The sequence below is a fragment of the Bufo bufo genome, chromosome 4 (assembly GCF_905171765.1).
Source record: "Bufo bufo chromosome 4, aBufBuf1.1, whole genome shotgun sequence".
NCBI classification, from domain to species: Eukaryota; Metazoa; Chordata; class Amphibia; order Anura; family Bufonidae; genus Bufo; species Bufo bufo.
The window spans coordinates 37,060,097-37,066,096 of NC_053392.1; positions in this window are offsets into that span (position 1 = coordinate 37,060,097).

Here is a 6,000-nt window from a genome sequence, read left to right on the forward strand (position 1 = left end):
TGCACCAGCAGAATAGTGAGTGCAGCTCTGGAGTATAATACAGGATGTAACTCAGGATCAGTACAGGATAAGTAATGTAATGTATGTACACAGTGACTGCACCAGCAGAATAGTGATTGCAGCTCTGGAGTATAATACAGGATGTAACTCAGGATCAGTACAGGATAAGTAATGTAATGTATGTACACAGTGACTGCACCAGCAGAATAGTGAGTGCAGCTCTGGAGTATAATACAGGATGTAACTCAGGATCAGTACAGGATAAGTAATGTATGTATGTACACACTGACTCCACCAGCAGAATAGTGAGTGCAGCTCTGGAGTATAATACAGGATGCAACTCAGGATCAGTACAGGATAAGTAATGTATGTACACAGTGACTCCACCAGCAGAATAGTGAGTGCAGCTCCGGAGTATAATACAGGATGTAACTCAGGATCAGTACAAGATAAGTAATGTATGTACACAGTGACTGCACCAGCAGAATAGTGAGTGCAGCTCTGGAGTATAATACAGGATGTAATCAGGATCAGTACAGGATAAGAAATGTAATGTATGTACAGTGACTCCATCAGCAGAATAGTGAGTGCAGCTCCGGAGTATAATACAGGATGTAACTCAGGATCAGTACAGGATAAGTAATGTAATGTATGTACACAGTGACTGCACCAGCAGAATAGTGAGTGCAGCTCTGCAGTATAATATAGGATGTAACTCAGGATCAGTACAGAATAAGTAATGTAATGTATGTACACAGTGACTGCACCAGCAGAATAGTGAGTGCAGCTCTGGAGTATACAGGATGTAACTCAGGATCAGTACAGGATAAGTAATGTATGTACACAGTGACTGCACCAGCAGTATAGTGAGTGCAGCTCTGGAGTATACAGGATGTAACTCAGGATCAGTACAGGATAAGTAATGTACTGTATGTACACGGTGACTCCACCAGCAGAATAGTGAGTGCAGCTCTGGAGTATAATACAGGATGTAATTCAGGATCAGTACAGGATAAGTAATGTAATGTATGTACACAGTAACTCCACCAGCAGAATAGTGAGTGCAGCTCTGGAGTATAATACAGGATGTAACTCAGGATCAGTACAGGATAAGTAATGTAATGTATGTACATAGTGACTCCACCAGCAGAATAGTGAGTGCAGCTCTGGAGTATAATACAAGATGTAACTCAGGATCAGTACAGGATAAGTAATGTATGTATGTACACAGTGAGTGCACCAGCACAATAGTGAGTGCAGCTCTGGAGTATAATACAGGATGTAACTCAGGATCAGTACAGGATATGTAATGTAATGTATGTACACAGTGACTGCACCAGTAGAATAGTGAGTGCAGCTCTGGAGTATAATACAGGATGTAACTCAGGATCAGTACAGGATAAGTAATGTAATGTATATACACAGTGACTCCACCAGCAGAATAGTGAATGCAGCTCTGGAGGATAATACAAGATGTAACTCAGGATCAGTACAGGATAAGTAATGTAATGTATGTACACGGTGACTCCACCAGCAGAATCGTGAGTGCAGCTCTGGAGGATAATACAAGATGTAACTAGGTGATATTCCTAGTCTCTAAAGGAAAGTCATGGTTTTATTAAAGACACGGAGGCGAGTATTGCTATCTCCTTCTTTACTGTCCACCAATAGCAGCAAAGAAAAGTTTACATAACATAACGTAACCATAGTAACATCCCCCTCCCCTCACAGTCCATATAACAGACGGCTCCTCCTATAGATCCTCCTTTTTCTTTACGAGCCTGACACCATGACCGGAACCACCGAACACGAAACCGGAACCTTGAATCGGGAAAACAACCAACATGGAACCACCGGAACATCCCAACGAACCCCATCAGCTCAGATCACTGGAACCTTTCTTCAAAGAAAGCCAACATGGCTATAACTGGAACAGAGCAACTGAAGCCCGAAGCGAATCAACCTTCTCCTGAAAGTAATAAACAGGTTAAGCAATAGGCAGGAGAATACATCGCAAGTCATACGCGATCCTGCCAGAATAAACATCTTAAGCCGACTATGCAGACATAGCATGCAAATCAGACTGAAAACCACAGAAAAATACATTGTAAGGGAGGGAATCCTAGGGCGGGCAATACTCGCCTCCGTGTCTTTAATAAAACCATGACTTTCCGTCAGAGACTAGGAAAATCACCTAGTTTTACAGCAAGACACGGAGGCTCCTATTGCTAAGTTTAAAGTTGAACAATAACAGCAGAAAACAAATGTGGAGGCGGTCTAAAATAATACTCCCTGAATGTTGACGCCGAAGACCAGTCCGCAAGACGTAGAATATCTTCCAACCGTGCCCCTGAAACCGCCAAGGCGGTAGCTGATGCGCCTCTAGCGGAATGAGCTGTAAATATGGAAGTATCAATTCCTGCTAACGACATAACCCACTTCATCCAGCGCGCCAAAGTAGGGCTGGACACAGGACCAAACGGATGCCGAATGGACAGGAAAAGCTGAGGAACCGAAGACGACCGGTAAGTACGCGTCCGAGACTCATATTCCCTCAAACAAGTCACCGGGCAAAGAGCCGGCGAAGCCGGAAAAGATGGATAAGAGACCGACCTAATGTTGGTCTTAGTACGTCTGGATATATTGAAGGTGACCCCCTCCGGAGTAAATGACCTGGCGTCGTGATCAAGCGCCCGAACATCTGAGACCCGCTTACAGGATATCAGGCAAAAAAGAACCAATAATTTGGCCGACAACTGCCGTAACGTGAGATCCGGGTTACCTGGCCAGTTGGATAAAAAAGACAAGACCAAAGACACGTCCCAAGTCGTGGTAAAGCGAGGCCGGGGAGGACGATACATGCGGGAACCGCGAAGCAAACGACATACGGAAGGGTGCTGTCCCGCAGGGACACCATCAAAACCCTGATGTGTAGACGAAATAGCGGACCTGAACAAATTAATTGTCCGATAAGCCTTACTCGCTTCGAAAAGGGAGGTAAGAAAATGTAAAAGATGGGTCACAGGGGCCGAAACGGGATCCAAGTCCCGTTCCACGCACCAACCAGACCAAGATCGCCAGGCTGCCCGATAAGATTTTCTGGTGCCGGGAGCCCATGCGTTGTCCAAAAGGCGTCTAGTTGCCTCCGAAATATCGCCGATTTCTCCAGGCGTCCTGAGATCCGGCAGGCTATCAGACGTAGGGATCCGTCCAACAGGAGCGGGTGGTGTAATCCTCGAGGGTCCTGGAGGAGATCCATCCGAATCGGGAGAAGAAACGGCACATCTATCAGGAGACCCAGTAACGACGGAAACCAAGCCTGAGTCCCCCAGAAAGGGACCACCACCACCAATTCGGCCAGATGACGACGAACATGTAACATTATCCTCGGGATCATAGCAAATGGCGTGAATGCATACATCAGCGGACCGGACCAGGGTTGAAGGAACGCGTCCACTGCCTCTGCCGCCGGATCCGGGCGCCAGCTGAAAAACCGTGGAAGTTGGGTGTTGAGACGTGAGGCAAATAGGTCTATAGCAAAAGGACCCCAATTCCTGGATAACTCGGAAAAGGTTTCTGGAGCTAGCATCCAATCGCCAATCGCTGCTGTCCGTAAGGTAGCGAGAGCCCCAATCCGCCCGACTGTTGTGGCGTCCCGGGAGATATTCCGCTTGAACCATGACCTCCCTGGAGAGACAAAAAGACCAGAAATCTTTCGCCAACCGAGCCAAGGTAGCCGAGCGCGTACCTCCCAACCGGTTGATGTATCGCACCGCAGACACATTGTCCATCCTCAAACGAATGCACGCCCGAGCCATCCCGTTGGTGAAGCTCCGAATGGCAAAGGAACCGGCAAGAAGTTCCAACGCGTTGATATGAAGTCGTGCCTCTTCTGTGGACCACCGCCCACCCGTGGAGATCCCGTTGCAGTGGGCACCCCAACCGTGAAGACTGGTGTCCGACTCGACAGTGAAATCGGGTTGTAAACCGAATATCGCTCTGCCGTTCCACGCTTCCAGGTTGTCGATCCACCAAGCGATCTCTTCCCGAGATTCCGGGTCCATGGTCAGAGTGTCTGCGAACGCAGCGCCAGAGCGGAGATGTGCTATCTTCAAGCGCTGAAGGGCCCTGTAGTGCAAAGGGGCTGGAAATACCACTTGGATCAAAGAGGCGAGGAGACCGATGATCCTGGCCAGATGGCGTAGGGACAACAGAGGCATAGACAGGGCATGTCTGAGTTCCTTGCGTATGGAACGCAGCTTCGTTGCGGGTAGAGAGAGGGATTCCGACACCGAATCCACGGTAAAACCCAAAAACTCCATCCTCTGCGATGGTACTAAGCACGACTTCTCGTGGTTGACGAGAAAACCTAGACGGGATAGAAGGTCCGTCGTCCAGCAGAGATGTATTAACAGAGTCGAGGCCGACTGATGCATGACAAGAATGTCGTCCAGGTATATTATGAGGCGTACCCCACGACTGCGGAGCCAGGCCACAACCGGTCGCATTAGTTTCGTGAAACACCACGGTGCTGAGGAAAGCCCGAAAGGGAGGCACGAGAACTGCCAGATCTCCCCTTCCACAGGAAACGAAGCAAGTCCCTGGAGGGGGCGGACACAGGAACTGTCAAGTAAGCGTCCTTGAGGTCTAGTTTTACAAACCAATCGCTCGGCATAAGGAGATCTCGGAGTAGATGGATGCCCTCCATCTTGAAGTGGCGATAGCGGACAATCGCATTCAGAGCCCGCAAATTGATAACTGGGCGCATCTGACCCCCATTCTTCTGGACTAGAAAGATAGAGCTGATGACCCCTGTCGTGTATGATGGTGCCCTCTCGATCGCCCGCTTGTGGTAGAGGGAAGTGAGTTCTAGGTCTACCAGCGCGGCGTCGGGGCGAGACAGCAGGGAGGTGGGAGGGGGTGGAATCTGGTGGAAGCCTTCTATAGTGGATAAAATCCAAGGGTCGGATGTTATTGCCGCCCAAGCAGGGGAAAAATGCAGGAGTCTGCCCCCTATGCAATGATCTAAAGAAGCCCCCATCGGGGGAGGACTTACCGAAAGGACGTCGTGAAGACTGATTCCCTCTTTAGGATCTGCCACACCATTGTCCACCTCTGGCAGGGAAGAAAGGGGATGGAAACCTCTGTTCCTGGAAGGCGGGGCGTTGATGAAAGGAGCCTCTGCCCGCGTTGCGGGGTTGAAAATTGGAACGGCCGGACAGGCGGCCCCTAGTACTGCCGGCCCTGGTGGAGACCCGTCCCTGGAATACTCTCCTAATGGAAGATTGGGCCTTATCTAGGGCAGTAAATGCTCCCACGAACCGACTCAAATCCTTAATAAAGGAGTCGCCAAAAAGATGACCCTGTGCATCTGCGCCTGATTCAGTCAGGGCCAGGTTGGCCAGTTGAGGGTCTATTTTAAATAGAATCGCCTTTCTTCTCTCAATTGCTAAAGAGGAATTGGCGTTGCCAGCGATGCATATTGCTCGCTGGATCCAGCCTCTCATTTCCTATGGGTCAATATGGGACCCCTCAGATCTGGCATTCTCAGCCATCTCAAACAATTTGGCCAGAGGACCAAACACATCCAGGAGCTTGTCCTGACAGCTACGCAGAGCCGAGTCTAACCCCTTACAGGGATTCCAGCCGGACTTGGCAAGGAACTGTGTGACCTTAGGATCAACCACAGGGGTGTCACATACCTTATTAGGTACAATGGGTCTAGGGCATTCCGCCTTCATCTTATTGCGCGCCTCCTTGCTAAGGGGGCGGCGGACCCAGTACTCCAGGTATTTACCAACATGGTCTGTCGGCAGCCACTCCGCCGATCTGGGATGGTGGAGGGTGTTAGGGTCAAACATGGGCTCTCCCAAAGGGTCAACCAGGGAAGAAGCCGGAGTAACCACAGCAGAGGAATCCTTCACTTGAGAAGTGGAAGGAGTGGGGCAGTGGGGGGCACTGGGCCCCGAATGCGTTTCTTCCTCAGAATCAACACTAGCT